The sequence below is a fragment of the Myxine glutinosa genome, chromosome 6 (assembly GCF_964187855.1).
Source record: "Myxine glutinosa chromosome 6, kmMyxGlut1.1, whole genome shotgun sequence".
Classification (NCBI taxonomy): domain Eukaryota; kingdom Metazoa; phylum Chordata; class Myxini; order Myxiniformes; family Myxinidae; genus Myxine; species Myxine glutinosa.
The window spans coordinates 157561990-157579920 of NC_136266.1; the positions used below are offsets into that span (position 1 = coordinate 157561990).

The following is a 17931-nucleotide window of genomic DNA, read 5'->3' on the forward strand; positions in this document are numbered from 1 at the left end:
GGAAGCCGCCATCACACCGCACCCAACGCACCAGCCAGCAGATGGCGACAGAGAGAGAAGAGAGAGGAAAGAGAGAGGAAAGAGAGAGGAAAGAGAGAGGAAAGAAAGAGAGAGAGAGAGAGAGAGAGAGAGAGAGAGAAAGAGAAAGAGAAAGAGAAAGAGAAAGAGAAAGAGAAAGAGAAAGAGAGAGAGAGAGAGAGAGAGAAACTTTGACTTTGACTTTTACATCCTTTTATTACAAAAATATCAAAAAGTATATTTTGTAAAACGTATAAATACAACCATTTCACAAAGCATTTTACAAATCAGAGGTAAAAAAACAAGCAAAACCATTTTAAAGGGAACATTTACATGAAGACCATTAGTACATCAAGAAAGGGAACAGGAAAAAAAATAATAAAGTGTTTTGCTCCTCACAAAGAAACCATATCATGCTCGAGGAGTGATCAATCTGTGATCAGCACAACGTTTTGCACAGAGCAAAGCGCATTATTCAATGCCCATATACTTTTGAAGATCAATACTTTATCCATATATGTATAGAAACAAAATTCTGTTTTAATCCGGGCAAAAACAAGTCCTTTAAAACAGGCCGGGAGGTTATCTGTACATCTTGTAGGATTTTCAATTTGCATTTTCCTCGTGCGATATATTGCTTTCTTTGCCATGGCAACGAGAAAGTTCGCTAGGGCCACTTCTATTTGGTGTGTGTTTGAGGCAAAGCAAAAAATGAAAGAATTCAAAGTAAAGTTTAAAGAAAGCTTCATGCACATTTCATGCAGCAAACCAAATAAAGGAATCAAGTGTCCACATTCAACATAAGCATGTGACACGGTCTCAAGAGCACCACAGTAGGGACAATGGTCAGATATTTCAGAAGAAAAAACATGCAAGAGCTTATTGGTGGGTAATACCCAATGTGCCAACCTCCACGACAGGTCGGCAGTTTTCTTTGGAATAAGTATGGGATAATAGGCTTTCCAGTTAGGTTGGAAGGGGTATTCTGTAGGCAAGCAAATGTGCCACTTCCTTGACTGCCAAGTTCCTAAGGAGGGCCGGATTGCTTTGACGCAGGCCTGGTATATTGCACGATTTTCCAGACCTGCAGATCCAAAACGTATTTTTGGTAAATATTTTATTATTGTACCAGAATTCATTACAGTGGGGGTGACTTCTAAATTTGGGAAACAGAGGCTTGGCTCACAAACAATTGGGCCATCACCAGTGCGAGCAGATTGCTCCCAGTGCACCTTAACTTTGCGGTATACGCTAAGTATTTCGCATAGCACAGCAGATATTATGCGGTTAGACCGCATGCCAACTTTATTTGCAAGTGCTGCAGCACTTAACCATCTCCTAGTCTCAATCATTAGATCAGCAACGTGATGGACACCATTCTGAACAAAATAATCAACAAAAGAGCGTTCCGTTCTTATTCTTTTGAAGAGAGAGTTGTAGAAAAGAGGCTCTCTGAAAAACATCTCTTGGGTGTAGGAAACATAATCACGGTCGACCATGAAAACATGCCAAGCATTTAAAATTATATTGTAAAATGGTGGAAGCAAGGACAGATCAATACATTTCATGTTCATGAGGAATAGAGACCAGATGAATAGTCCAGCATGCCGGCTTGACGGAGGAGGAGGAGAGCAGTGGACCTCCAGGCTAGGTCTGACGGCCCATAGAGAAGCCACCAGATTGAGGCGATGCCAAATGCCATAGCCCTGCATACGATGTCCACAAGACCATGCCCGCCTTCCTCCAAGGGAAGATTCAAGATCTCTGGACTAAGCCAATGTTTTCCACTTTAGAAGAAGGGTTAATCCCCTTGTCCTTTATCTGGCCGATGCGATCCTGGAAGTTATCACGTTCTTCCGGTCGGTATTAAAAAGGGTTGTTGGTCGAGTCTTAGTCCGATTACCTAATTACTACCACCGACCGTAAAGCAAGGGAATAACTCCCGCTCGAACCACGGATATTGATGGGATATGCCGAGCGGAGAGCAATCCGTGATCCGAGCTGTTAACAGGTGACTAGACCCGATTCGAAGCAGTTGCGATCGTGCCACGCTTACCCAATTAGAGAAAAGACTGATGCGATCGGATGGAGAGGAAACCAGGAAAATAGGAAGAACAGATGGGTTTATTAACAAATGTACAAAGAAGAAGAGGAAATTAAAGGAATATACAAGAAAGAAAGAGGAAGGAAAAGTACACAGGGCAGTCTTACTACAGTCTTAACTTATTCCCTGAACAAACGGGCCCGTCTCACGTACAGACACTCACACGGGGATTGCAGATGGCCGGGTGGAAGGTCACCAGCGCACCCAGGCTCCAGTCCGGCTCCGGTCCAGGCGATGAAAAACGGCAGCTCGTATTGTAACGTAGCGCGAACGGACAATTAGAATGACGGGGGGGGGGGGGGGGCTGGTGTACTGGCGTACGTAATATTCACACTATTCGCTCCAAGCGACCCTCTCCCCAATGTCCTGCACACTGCAGTTCGTGGAAATGCATGCCGCGCGCTCGCCTTTAGTACAGCAGGTTTCCACAGCGCGTCTCTTTGAAATACCAATGCCAGCGAGCCTTCTTTGCATAGTCCTTTCAACCACGATCAGTTCTTTATCACGCTGCAAATGGTGCCAGTCCTGTTCAACCACGATCAAGCGCATATACTCTCGAGTCCTTGGTAATCACGACAGTCCTTAGCGAGAGTCCTTTTAGCACAAGCTTCCTACGAGAGTCCTGTAAAAGGGCTTTTGCGCACGCTTTTATAAGTCAAGCCAGCGATCGCTCCGCCACCCCCCACCACGCCCTATCAGGCGATGTCACTCCAGACCTGGTTGGCTGGTTATCGCTTACCGGCCCCGCCCTGATGGCTGGGTGACGTGGCCACACCTCCTCCTGGTGCTCCGCCCCCTTTTTCCGGGCTTCACCTCGTGGCTTATGGCGGTGTTGAGCGATCTCAAGGGCAGCGAAGGCTGCTGCTGCTGGCCAAGGAGCGTACCAAATTGGGAGGGGCCATGGGGCACAGACTGGGGAGCGCGCTTAATGGCGTCGCTTGGAGGGAGGCTGCAAAAATGGACGGAAGGGCCTACTCTTATTTGATTGACACAACGCAGATTCAACTATTGGGGATGACCTTATCTAACACAGACTAAGAAATAACTGACGTCCTATGGTGACCTACGTGTTGCTTGTGGCCTATCTATGGGGTGCTACCTTTAACCTTTAATGATGTTATATTTATTTACAAGTGTGGGTTCTCAAAACCGCAACACTGCACCCCTCCTTTTGCCAGGCTCGCCCCGAGCTGATCGATACCTGGGTCAGGACTATCTTTTACATCTACATGTGACACTTAGGTGTGGTTACCCTCTACATTTAACCTACTACCCTGAGTGCGACAGTTTTAACACTAGATATGTCCCCCCTGCTGCGTTGTGTCCCTACAAACTGACTCACGCCCACAATTAAACAAATTACGGAATGGTTCTCGAACTAAACATTTAAGCCGGTGGGGAGCATTATTTACAAGACACTAATATTTAATTATTTACAAAACTAGAACCCAGGACCTGTCTTTTGTGGGAAAAAGAAGAATTGTTTGAAAAGAGGAAATACCCTATGCACTGCACTGCACCGATACACCATACACCCATATGCACAATAAATGCACCATAATAAAAAAATGCATGAAAAGCACCATCACCCAACATGCACACAAACAACATTTTAAAATAATCTGTGATGTCTTGTGCTTGTCTGCTGGGCCGATGGATCTTGGCTTGCTCTTCTTACTTGCTGTTAATTAATAAAAAGGGCACAAACCGCATCCGCTTTTTTTTATTTATGGCCAGCAGGGCCAACGTAGGTGGTCCGCGCTGCATGGCATTGATGCCACTTAAAACAGTGGTCCGCAAGCCAGATACTGCTGGCAGCATGGGTCTGTCCCAGCAAAGGTGCCAGACCACAGAACGTGTGGTCCATATGGTGTATCAGTGCAGGCAGGAGGCAACAGCAGGGTGCAGGCAGCAAGAGTGCGGCCGCACAATTCAAGGCACCTGCACACTCCCCTCGCACAAAAGACCATGGTCCATGAGTGGGGAAGGAAGCCAAAGCAGAGGTTAGCGGGGTGCAAGGGCGCAAGGGTACACATCATGCAAGGTAATGCGACACGAAGGGCGCGGGAGAGCGAGCCGAGAAAGCTCGTCCCTACTCGTACGTCACCCCCCATGTCAGCCTACACTACCCTTGCCCTTCCCCATATTTACACAATTTACAAATTTACTAATTCGTCTCTACTGTCTCGTCCCCCATATCTCCCCTAATGCCAAATTCGTCTGCCAATCCCTCCCAAGAAGGAAGGGATGGAATATTACATACAATGTCCCACCCACGTCAAGATCCGTCTAACATTCCAAATACTTGCAAAACCTGGTGTGGAGTCCTATCACCTCGGTGAGTGGATGTAGATGTTGCGAAGAGATTTTCTCCTAACTATACTCTAATTGACCTTAACTCACTTTACTCTACCCGGGGGTTTGCCCTGCCAATCCATTGGCCACTTTACACTATGTGGTTCGAAAAACCAATTCCCATTGACCATACTGTGGTGCTCTCCCAATTTGGGGTCTCACTCCCCCCATTTTTCCATCTGTGCCCTCGCACAATTTCGGGGCTGGGTCGTGTGGCTCTACCAGCAGGTCTACCTACCTGCGCACCTCCGCCACTGAACGTCGCCACCCGAGCTTGCCTAGCTCCTCACACCCTAACCTGGGGAAGGCCCTCCCTGGCACTTACCCCCTCTATGCCCCCTCTGGCATTGGGCTACCCGGGTCCTCTCCTCGGATCCTCGGGCCCCGCTGAACACTACTGAACTGAACTCTAACCTGGCTCCCAGAGCCTACCTGCGGCCTCACCTGGCCGACAGACTACCAGTGGCGGCGTGCTCATCTAACCATACGTACTAACAGGCTCATATGCCCAGCCATTCCACTTCACTTATGCACGCCTCTAAGCACTCCATTGCTACTACACGCACCACAGATGTCAATATCCACCAAATTTACCTACTCCCTCTACCTAACTTTAAACTACCCTCCCCGGGTATTCATGAAGGGGTCCATCCTTCCCCCATTCACTCCTTCGCACCATGCACACCACACTACTCATTCCACACTACTCACTCCACACCATTTATTCCACACAACCATTCTCCACTTGCACACCATGCAAGTCAATCACTCAATACACAATTACACACGTCCTCAATACTCTGCTCATACACTTTCACACACACACTTTCACACACACACACACACACACACACACACACACACACACACACACACACACACACACACACACACACACACACACACACACACTTTCACACACACACACACTTTCACACACACACACTTTCACACACACACACTTTCACACACACACACACACACACACACACACACACACACACACACACACACACACACACACACACTTTCACACACACACACACACACACACACACACACACACACACACACACACACACACACACACACACACACACCCTTCTCGAGCATTGCCTCATTTGCGCAAGTTCATCCCCATACTCACACACACATCCTGCTCGAGCATTGCCTCACTTGCTCACCAGCACTACAAGGACTTCCAGTCACAATGCGTCATTTCCGCCTAAACCTCAAGCTCATACACACAGCACCATCTAGCCATCTACTCCCTTCTAATACTAATGCTTCCCGTCATCCCTAAAACTAAGCACTCCCTTGTCATTATCATCCATCTAATCTCTCTACGTCCCCACTACTTGTACAATGTCACTACTTAAATCTCAAGTCTCCTAAAGTCATCTCTAGATCCCTAACCATTATCCTAACCCGCCCTCGGCGAGCTTACACTGCCAAATCCCATAAAACTACTGCTCATGTGCCCCATATGAATGGCACAACTACCATTCCCCATCACTACTGCTATTTGTCCACTATACTTGAGCCTCTTGGTGCGAATACATTTCCACCGCTCAGCTTCGAAAAACCGAGCAATGTATGTGGATGGTCAGTCTCCTGTTGGTTGGGTCCGTCCGGCATTTTTGATTCTGGGGAGGAGGCATACTCGGGCCGAGGTTCCAGGATCCATCCCGGTGCGTAGCCCTGCGGTCTCCGGCCCGATGACCCAACCTCGCCCGGTCGGAACACCGCGCCCGCCAGGGGGCGAGGGTCCGACCTGGCCTTTCTCCCCCGGAATCGTGCCGGTCGCCGCTACGACGCGGCACCGACCATACAGGGCGGTGCCCGGCCCGAATCGTGCATGGCGCTCCTTGCGAGAGCGCCGCGGCAACGATCCCCGCCGGCCCCCGCAGCACACAAAGAACACCACGCCCCGAGAGCTCGCGTTGGCTATACGTCGGCCTAAGCGCTACCCCGGGCAGCGTCGATGCTCGAGTCGCATTCTCACATCCACACCTCGCGACCCTTTCTACACTTACCAAACGCGGTGCTCCAGCGCCTCCCATACACTCCACACATTTCGTCACCGCACTCTCTCGTGCACACCACCCAGGCGCACTCATACACTCCGTTACACACCTCTCTCGCCCACATCCTGGCGCACTCTCCCTTGTTACGTACTCCGTAACCACCATGGGTGTGCACTTTTGCACATACCCACTCAGCGCACACCTACCCACGGGTGTGCAATCTCCTGTCACACACCCAATCATGTGCTCTGGTGTGCATCCCCGCACACTCTCCACAACCAACTCACTCTCTGTGTCGCACTCCTCACACTCGGTTTCACACATACACTCTGTCGTGCATTCGCTCTCACTCTCTGTTTCATACTTACGCTCCGGCGCCATTCGCACACGCGCGCCATTCTCTTTCATACAGCGCACCATGGACCTTCCACAAGCGCCCGGGTGACGCCGGGATCCCAAGCGCGCGAAAAATCTTTTCGCGCCAAACCTTTTCGCGCCATATACAGCCCGGCTTACCTTCGGGATCCTCTTCTCCACACGCAGCTGCAAATCTTTATTGGGATTAGGAAGTACGGCATCATGATGTAACCACAGACTTTGTACAATTTCCATCTTTTCCTCTAGTGTAGCAGCATAGCAAACCTGTTGTGCATTTTGTGATACAAGCACCAAATTTGGCACAAATGTACATTAATATGTTGCGAACATTTTCAGATATTGGGCCACTTGAAATTCTCTCTTTATGTCCGCCATATTGGATTTCAAAATGGCCGCCACTTGAAATCTACATTTGCTATTATCTCTGGACGTAATGCAGCTATTGACTTAATTCTGGTATCTAAATGTATGTTTTTGGGGGCAAGGAATCCAATGGTACCAATTTCAACTTAATATTATCTATCACAGTCTGTTATATAATTTTATTTGGAAATTATCTAGGCAAATATTGGATTCAACACAATACTTTGAAAAGAATGTCTTAGTTCTGTAAATGTCTTAGGTATAATACTGACATGCTACATGGTCTAGTATTTGAGGCTAGGTGTACTGGTATCTGAGGCTAGGTATATACCGGTACTGAAGATACGTGTACATAAACAGTGTCATGTTAACAAGTTCAGCATTGCCACAAGTACATGTATGTTGTTGACTCATCGTCATGTGCAGTCCCCTTCACACACACAGAGGGCTGTGCACTGAAGGGCAGCCTTTTTGCACTTGCAGCGCCTCACACACCCTTTCTTGCACTTGCAAGAAACCAGCTCAATGCAGCTGTGAGCTGCCTCAGTTAGCCTGGTCCAGTAAGGTGTGTACTGTCCTTCTCCAGTCCTTGACCAACCCCAGTTGGTTGGTGGAGGGAGCTCTGGTGCTGGCAGCAGTATCTGACCCCACACATGTCCACCTTGATACACTGCCCTCTTGACATGTTCCTCCAGAGCTGCCTTCGTTGGAGGGATGAGCTGCACATTGTTCTTCCTTGCGAAGAGTTTCCTCCTGGCCTTGTCAATGTCTGTGCATTTGCTGGTTCGATCATACAACAGGATCACGAACCTCTCGATGATGCGCATTGCATCGTCTGGTATGTCACGAGGTGCAGAGGACAGCAGCAGCAGCGCCTCAGTGAGTTCTGGCAGTACCGTCCAGACTGCCTACGCAGTGTTCTTGCCATGTCTATGAAAACTAGACACAGTGTCGCATCCAGTTAGAGCGTGGAACATTGGCAGTGCACGAGCCTTCTCTCGTCCCAATCCAGCTGCTATTTCGTGTGCTGCTAGGTATCGGAAACTCTGGCCTGTTCCGAATGCCAGCCACAGTTTGTCTTCTGGTTGCAACTCCTGTGCCAGGGACACTGCCAGCACCACAACGTCGGTGTCTACAGTCCGGATGAGTATTGCATGGTGTCCATGCTGGACTGCGTGAGATGCATGCAGCAACATCCGACTGTCAGCCTCTTCATGGTTACATGGGGCGAGTGAGGTCAGATCTGGCAGTAGTGGCTTGCTGAGCACTGCCTCTCCATCAGTAATGACGAGTTGCTTGTCCTCCTGGTCAAACCATTCCATGAGAGCTGCTGAGAGGAACCTGAACAGCTCGGTCTTGTTGCTGTCCACTCGTAGGAAGTTCTGCCAGTTTCCTGGTATGGCTGCGGCAGCCACCACACGTCTCCGCACACCTTGTCCCCGCTTTGCACGTGTACTACCTTTCAGTGAATCAGCAAGGTAAGTATCCCAGACCAGATCCAGGCGTGACACTGTTTGCAGCTTCGTGGACATGTATGGGATGAAGATCTGTTGTGCATACTCTTCAAAGGTCTTTGATGCAGCCGGCTTCAGCATCTGGACGATGGCTGCTCCATCAAGCACAATACAGGTCGTGACAGGAGTCTCTGTCTTTGCGTCGGAGACTTCTTCCAAGCATGTGAGGAGATCACTCTTGGTACCAGTGCAGAGGCTTCCACCATCAGACAATGCAGGAGGACATGCCTGATTCTCGTGACAAAAGAACTCCTCAAGGTTTCCATCCCTCGTCTGGCAGCCAATGTACAGGCGTGCGAAGAGTTCACGGTCATTCTTGATGGAGGCGAGCTGTTGCTGACCTTTGCTCTGGCTTCTTGGAGTGGAAGTGCTGAACACCTTCAGCTTGTTACGAGGAATGGGTGCGTCCACTGCCTTTGTTCTGTCCAACAGACACTCTCTGGTGAAAGCCTCGAACTGCTCTTGGCCAATCCTCTTGGCATTCATCACGGTCTCCACAGCAGCAGGATCTGCGATCTCCTTTGTGTCCAGTTTGACTACATCCTGACTCTCCTCCTCGAATGGGTTGCCCATCTCCTCTATGACACCGACGAGAGAGCGAACATCTTTCACAAATGAGGCCTGTACACTTGGCGTCTGATCATGATGACGTGTGTCTGCTGTTTGCCGTCTCCAGTGTTGGTTCCCATCCTGGAATTCTTCGATCACCCTGGCAACTTCTGGTCCCGCAACCATCCAGCGACGTAGGGCACTAGGGTTGTCAGTGAGCCCAACTGCTCCACCGTCTCCTTTGATGCAGGCATTATTCTGCTCATGTGCCTGGTCAATCGGGATTGAAGAGAACACCCTCTGTGTTTTCTGAACGGTGAAGTGGCTTTCCCTGAATTTCCTGGCTACATCTGGGTGTTTGATGGTGAGTTCGGCCATGTCCTTCAGGTGCACTGGTATCCACCTAGCATAGTGGGTGTGATCCAGTGCATGGAACCAGGGGACCAGCTCTGTCAGAGCATCGAGGTACATCATTAACGATCCCTGCCTGAGAGAACGCACATACACTAGAACCAACAGTTCTAGTTCCAGCACGGTTGCCCAGTAGTGAAACTGGGGGATGTCTTCTCCTCTCTGGCAACACCAGTCTTCAAACTCCGGAAGGTCCTCTGCATCCCTGGTTTCTCCCAGACAGTAGTGGTTGTAGGCACGGTGTTGCAGGATGTACAGTGCTGCTGCAGTCACTTGATGTGCTCTTCTTGTGCGCAAGACATGGGATGCTCGCAGGAATGAGTCTGCTGTCCCTGCTGTCGCAATCTCGGCTTGCACAAGTGCTTGCACCCAACCACTCCCTTTCAGCCAGTCCCCCAGTGTCCTCAGTGCCGCCATCTCTATGTGGAGGCCACCAAACATCACCACTATCTGGTCTTCACCATAGCTCTCTGGCCACTTCCACTGTATCTGCTTGGCCAAAGCAAACAGTGGCTGATCAACGGTACCATTGGTACCATTGGATTCCTTGCCCCCAAAAACATACATTTAGATACCAGAATCAAGTCAATAGCTGCATTACGTCCAGAGATAATAGCAAATGTAGATTTCAAGTGGCGGCCATTTTGAAATCCAATATGGCGGACATAAAGAGAGAATTTCAAGTGGCCCAATATCTGAAAATGTTCGCAACATATTAATGTACATTTGTGCCAAATTTGGTGCTTGTATCACAAAATGCACAATTCTTTTGAATATTTGGGCTAAGCCGCCCCACTACTCCCGCGATTGCTTTTCTAAGTCCGCCATTTCTTCCACCCCAATTTCCACCATAATTATTTCATTTTCCTTATTCAGCTCGACGACCGCTGGCGCTAATAAAATTTTCTTTTCTACTTCGGCGGTCGTCGGCTTCTCCATACCCCGTGTCGCGATTTCTACCCCGGTCCACCCGGCTGTGCCTTGCTCAACCTCGCTTAACCCGCGCTCCTCAAGCCACGCTACCCCGTCGCATACCATTGTGCCTTTCCCGCTCGACATGTGGTCTATGTTCTCCCCAAATTTTTGTATGTGGTCACCCATTCTGTTTCCAAATTTACTTCGCCTGTCTTTCATTTGGTTACTTTGCGCATCCATCTCAATTTTCAATCCCCCTAATTTGGTTTTCCAATCATTTCTCAATCCCCCAATTTGGTTTTCCAATTGCTCCCCCATTCTATTTTACATTTGCTTACTATCGGCCCTCATTTCTCCCATCTCCTTACTCAATCCCCCAATTTGCTCCTGCGTTTTGTCCACCCCCAATTGTATGGCTGCCTGTAGCTGCGCATTGAGGTCCTGCAGATCCAGCCCTCTCATTTGCGCAGCGGGCGCGGCCCTCGTCGCCATGTGTGAGGCGCCGCCATTTTGTGCGCCTGCAACCCATACTGCCGCACCCTCTTCAACCTCCTCCTCCATTTCTCCCAATTGTCCCCCTTCTTCCCGGGGGTCCTGGGTTGCCTCTAACTCCTCCTCATTTACCCCCACCGGCATCCGATCGCCCTGGCTATCCATGGCATGACTCTAATTTGGGTGTTAATAAAATTTCGGCCGCTCGTAATTTGGAGTGCGCGAGGTGCACTTCGGGTCCAAATCCCACTCCCTGACACCAATTGTTGCGGTTTTCCAACGTCGGCTCTCCCCTTATCAAGGGGGGATTAATCCCCTTGTCCTTTTATCTGGCCGACGCGAGTCCTGGAAGTTATAACGTTCCTTCCGGTCGGTGGTAAATAGGGTTGTTGGTCGATTTTTAGTCCGATTACCTAATTACGACCACCAACCGTAAAGCAAGGGAATAACTCCCACTCGAACCACGGATATTGATGGGATATGCCGAGCGGATAGCAATCCGCGATCCTAGCTGTTAACAGGTGACTAGACCCGATTCGAAGCGGTTGCGATCGTGCCACGCTTACCCAATTAGAGAAAAGACTAATGTGATCGGATGGAGAGGAAACCAGGAAAATAGGAAGAAGAGATGGGTTTATTAACAAATGTACAAAGAAGAAGAGGAAACGAAAGGAATATACAAGAAAGAAAGAGGAAGGAAAAGTACACAGGGCAGTCTTACTACAGTCTTAACTTATTCCCTGGACAAACGGGCCCGTCTCACATACAGACACTCACACGGGGATTGCAGATGGTCGGGTGGAAGGTCACCAGCGCGCCCAGGCTCCAGTCCGGCTCCGGTCCAGGCGATGAAAAACCCGGCAGGCAGCTCGTATTGTAACGTAGCGCGAACGGACAATTAGAATGATGGGGGGAAGGCTGGCGTAATGGCGTACGTAATATTCGCACTATTCGCTCCAAGTGACCCTCTCCCCAATGTCCTGCACGCTGCAGTTCGTGGCAATGCGTGCCGCGCGCTCACCTTTAGTACAGCGGGTTTCCACAGAGCGTCTCTTTGAAATACCAATGCCAGCGAGCCCTCTTTGCACAGTCCTTTCAACCACGATCAGTTCTTTATCATGCTGCAAATGGTGCCAATCCTGTTCAACCACGATCAAGCGCATATACTCTCGAGTCCTTGGTAATCACGACAGTCCCTTTTTTTTTTCTTTTTTTTTTTTGTATACAGAGTCGAGGCTCGTGAAAGAGCTAAAAAAAGAGTCTTTTTAGCACATGCTTCCGACGAGAGTCCTGTAAAAGGGCTTTTGCGCGTGCTTTTATAAGTCAAGCCAGCGATCGCTCTGCCAGCCCCCACCACGCCCTGCCAGGCGATGTCACTCCAGCCCTGGTTGGCTGGTTTTCGCTTACCGGCCCCGCCCTGACGGCTGGGTGACGTGGCCACACCTCCTCCCGGGTGCTCCGCCCCCTTTTTCCAGGCTTCACCTCGTGGCTTATGGCGGTGTTGAGCGAGCTCAAGGGCAGCGAAGGCTGCTGCTGCTGGCCAAGGAGCGTACCAAATTGGGAGGGGCCATGGGGCACAGACTGGGGAGCGCACTTAATGGCGTCGCTTGGAGGGAGGCTGCAAAAATGGACGGAGGGGCCTACTCTTATTTGATTGACACAACGCAGATTCAACTATTGGGGATGACCTTATCTAACACAGACTAAGAAATAACTGACGTCCTATGGTGACCTACGTGTTGCTTGTGACCTATCTACAGGGTGCTACCTTTAACCTTTAATGATGTTATATTTATTTACAAGTGTGGGTTCTCAAAACCACAACAATATATAGAAATAAATGCAAAATGCTTGATTGCGTCTGATCGGGGTAAACGTCGTAACTACATCACATACAATGCTGAATGATACCTTATTTAAGAGCTCTTGCATCCAGGCAGTGCATGAGGTTTAAAATTAGTTATTCATGCACTCTCGAGTTATATTCATTTTTGTTGTGCATGTGATGTATATGTTCAGTTATTGGTTTGCACATATAGAGGAAGTAAAAAAAAAAAAAAATCAATCAATTTGTGAATTGTGTTATGTTGGTGGGGTAGTGATATGTAGAGCCAGGTAGATCTGAATAGATAAAATGCTTTGTCTGTCGTGGTAAGGAATCTGCCCTGTAATATGTTTCATGTGTAGGCGTAATTGTCGGTAAGGAGTATACTTGTGAACCTACCAGGAGGTTCGTGTGTTAAATAGAGTAGGGTTTAAAAGTAACGCCCCTGTGTGTCACACCTGGTAGCCAAACCTTTGTCCCTTTTGGCACTGCACCCATTTAGACACTTAGGTAGGATCATTATTACAACACTAAATAATTCCCTTCCCTGACATGACTTTGGAAAACGGAAAGGAAATCAGATCGGGACACTGCCGATGATGGCCGCAGCCAGCTACACCTCCGCTGGGCCTCGAGTGCCACGTGCTATGACCACGCCACAGGGAACGAGTGAAGGGGCGGCGCGGTAGGCGCGAACCTCCAGCCGGCGAGTTGGTGGAGGGCACTGATTGGGTGGCGCACCAGGGCTGAAGTCACCGCGGCAAAGTGATATAAGGCGGCACACCGAACGAGGGGGGGGGGGGGGGGGCTTTTACACGAGAGGTCCAGTTGGCAAGCAGAGTTGAGTGGAGGACCAGAGCTGCTCGGAGACTTGAGTTGGTGAGGAGTTCGTGACCAGAGCCCGAGCAGTTCGCAACAAGAGCCCCAGCAGTTCGTGACCAGAGCCTGAGCAGTTCGCATGGAGAGCAGTTCGGTTCGCAGTGCACGGCTGGAGTTGGCAGTCCCAGTGCGATCCGAGTTGGCTCGTCGATCGTGCGCGAGGGTCGACCTCGTGGCGCTCGGTGCCCGGAGCAGTGCTCGATCGATTGGAGCTTGGAGCGAGGCATGCTGCTGGACGAAAGGAGCCGCGTGTGGGCAACGGAGATTGAAGACGACGGACAGATAAGACTGAGCTGCGCGTTTACAATGCACGACGAGACATTTATTTTGGTATCATTTTCCCTCGTCTGTGTTTGAGATCCGTCGTGTGGGGACGTCCCAATTTAGGCCCATTATTTGATTACCGTCGCGTTCCTTGTTATCGGGTGACGTAATAAATCTTTATTTTTGTACATTCAAAATCTGGTTGTTCGCTTGAATTAATTCCCATACAGGTTCGGCGTGTCACAGTTAAGCGCTTGCGCAGCCTCCATTTTCCTTCTCCCTCCGCGTGACCATATTAAAATCCGGTTTGGTTGTTGCCTCCAAGTAAATCCGTTAGGTCCATCCGCGGTCTCTGGTGTTAACCGGGGTCCGCTTGACAATATATAACTATATATTGAAATATATAAAACCAAAAAACACAATTGGTGAAGCCATCCATCTATTTGGCCGTGTGACTATATGTCTATTAACAATGTACTGTTTGAACGTTGTATCCTGTCTATTAATTACATACATCTGTAAGTTATGTTATATTGGGACGTACCTTTCGACCCTTTAGACTGCTGAAGCCCTTTAAAGCTTTGAAGACCTTTTAAAACCCCAAAGACCCCAAATACCCTGAAGACTCTTAAATACCCAGAAGTCCCCAAAAAAACCCAGAGGACCCAAAAGACCCAAAAAACCTGAGGACTTAAAATACCCCAAGGACTCCGGAAGACCCTTAAATACCCCAAAGACCCAAAAGACCTAAAAGACCCTTAAAGACCCCAAACAACCAATCGACCCCAAAGACCATGAAGACCCAAAAGACCTCAAAGACGTTAAAACCCAAAAGACCCCGAACACCTAAAAGACTCTGAAGACACAAAGACCCTGAAGATCTTTCAGACCTAAAATACCCAAAGACCCCGAGGAATCTGCACGGGCCCCTGCCATTATGCTGTCAATGGACATTCCTGTCAAACACCCTTGATATTCCACACTCTATTGCAAACTAATCGCTTTATAACAGCCCAGTGGAACCGGGTTACGTGCTAGTCTAATATATAAAGCTCTTTCTAACCATTGACTAACTGAGATTTATGTTCTGTACGTTCCGGGTGCCGTAGAAAGCTGAAATTTGGCGTGCCAACAGCTATTGAAGCCGGTATACCGGGGAAAAATCACAGAACCATCGGAACATGTCAGTAAATTAAAATTTCCATAAAAAACTATAAATGCATTGGTAAAAAAATGCAATCGATATCTAGAATTTGAACATTGTAATTTCTCGAGCTGTGAACTGTGAAATAAAAACTTATTCAAATTTATGTAAAAAGCGTCTGTAAAAACCTTCTTCTGTAAGAGCGTCCGTTAAAAAAAAAAACCAAAAGAAAAACGATATTAGCAGGTCGGTGATGCTTGCCTATAATCATAAAGCTCCTATTTATTATGTACCTACACACTTATTGCTTCCAGGGTGTAAGCATACCCCATTAGTATATGTGTGTGTATATATATATATATATATATATATACACTGTATATATATATATATATCATATATATATTGTCGTGTGACTACCCTTGGTGAACACCTCAGGGTAACACGGAAGGCCAAACAAGCTTTAACTCCAAAGCGTTCAGTCCAATGGCGGAGTTACTACACGCGGGGGGAAGCGGGGGGACAAGCTGAAGCTTACCTTTTCGTATCCCACTGGCAGTCCTCAAACCTGTAATAAATAAACTCAAACGAAAACGGGTTTAAAATGTACAAAAATAACAAGTTTATTTTATAATATACCGGTACAAAGAAAATGCGCGGTAAACTAAATTCCTAAATAGGACGTCCCCACAAACAGACCCGGGAACAGAAGAAAGGGAAAAATAACTTAAATTAAATATGCGTCTGTGTGCACTTAACCCAACTTGGCCGGTGGGGTCTCGTCAGTCCGGAAACGGGTCCCGGAGGTCTGTGCGCGGGAACACACGCCTTGGCATGAAGTCCGTGCGTGGAACCAGGCCTCAAGATGCCCCCGTTCACTCGGTAGCACTAGTGGGTGCGAAACAGGCCTCATTCTTCCACCTCCCAACCACCAGCAGGGTCTCGGAACACTGCCAGTCCGCGATGAGCTTCCTTGAGCCAGAGAGCAACGTCCACCATTCGTACGAGGTCCAGTACAACAAAGCGCAAGAGGAAATCGCGACCGTTCGCTATGGCCTTCAGAACGACAAGGCACAAGTGAGAGAAATGTCCGCCAGAGTGTTCTGAACTCCCCACGCGTAAGAGCACAAAATGTTGGGAACACAGTCTTTTGTTCCTTGGGCTCTGACGCCCTCTCAACACGTCTCCGTCCTGACCCTATCAGCGAGTTCCATCTTACCCGTCCTTCCTGTCAATCAAACCCCGGACCAATCACTGCCGCTCTCGGTCAATGTCCTGGCTTCACTGCCCATCCTGTGCGCTTACCAAGTCAATGTTTCAGCAGCAGCGCTCAATGTCTTGGCTTCCGGTTAGTTTTGAATTAGGGCGTTTAAATGCACGATTTCTTACTAGTATCGATAGTGTGGTGCCAAAAGGGACACAGGAATAAAGTACAGAGGTAACGACATACAGGGGATTAATTTACCCATAACCCCTGAGCTAATTGACATGCCCCACTCCTCGTAATGGGGACGAAGGCACACTTACACAACACACTGTCTCCCGGATCCCTACTTGTAGTACACCAAGGTGGTTCTTCTTCTTCATGACAGTTGGAGTTGGACCATCCTATATAATATATATATATATATATATATATATATATATATCTATATATATATACATATATGCATATATACATATATACATATATACATATATATATATATATATATATATATATATATATATATATATATATATATATATATATATATATATGTATGTGTATATTTTTCCCGTATTATATATTTCCACATCCAGTGCTTTAAAATTGCAGCAATGTTTGAAGGTGAATATAAGAGACTCAATGAGTAGCATTGTTTAGCATTGCTTCACAAAGGAATGTGGGAGGAAATCCTTTTTACTTTGACATAATTAATGACATTATTTGGAGCTCCAAGGACTGCTGTAACTGCCACTTCTTATGCAGTGGAAATTGGCCCGAGGCTTACACAGTGGAAATTGCAGGTCATATTTGAAGACATTACAATGAATCTCGTAAATTGTGCCTTTTAGGTGGTGTGACTAATTTCTGTCAAAATCCCACCTGATACAGATCTGATCAACCACCACTGAGTGGGGCCTTTCAAACCACACTGCAATTTTTAACCACCGCTTGGGATTGTAAGTGATCATGATTTCATCATCTACAGTCCACACCAAGCACCAACATGACAATACATAGTCGGGCCGAAAATCAAACCCAGACAAAACAACTCAAAGGTAAGTGTACCACCCTGTCAAACTACACATACATATACATATACATGTACGTATACATACGTATATATAAATATACTAGCAAGGTACCCGTGCTCCGCATGGGTGGGAGCCCAAGCTAATGTTTACACATGAAAATTTGCGACCTCTCACGGGTGGAAATTGAGAAACTCAATTGTATTGAGAGATTGCCGAAGCCAAGAACGATTGGCATGTACGGGTGGAAACGAAAAATCTCAATTGTGTTAAGATAAAACCGAATCAACGAATGTTTCCACATGCGGTAAATGGCGAAACTGCTAATGCCGGACGAGAGAGAGAGAGAGAGAGAGAGAGAGAGAGAGAGAGAGAGAGAGAGAGAGAGAGAGAGAGAGAGAGACAGAGAGCGAGAGAGCGAGAGAGAGAGCGAGAGCGAGAGAGAGAGCGAGAGA

The 17931-nt window shown here is 48.0% G+C and overlaps 1 protein-coding gene across 2 annotated transcripts in view; it reads right to left on the reverse strand.

Annotated features, from left to right (window-relative positions):
• TMEM240 (transmembrane protein 240) overlaps nt 1-17931 on the reverse strand; it is a 252854-nt gene that overhangs the window by 67867 nt on the left and 167056 nt on the right. The window lies entirely within an intron of this gene.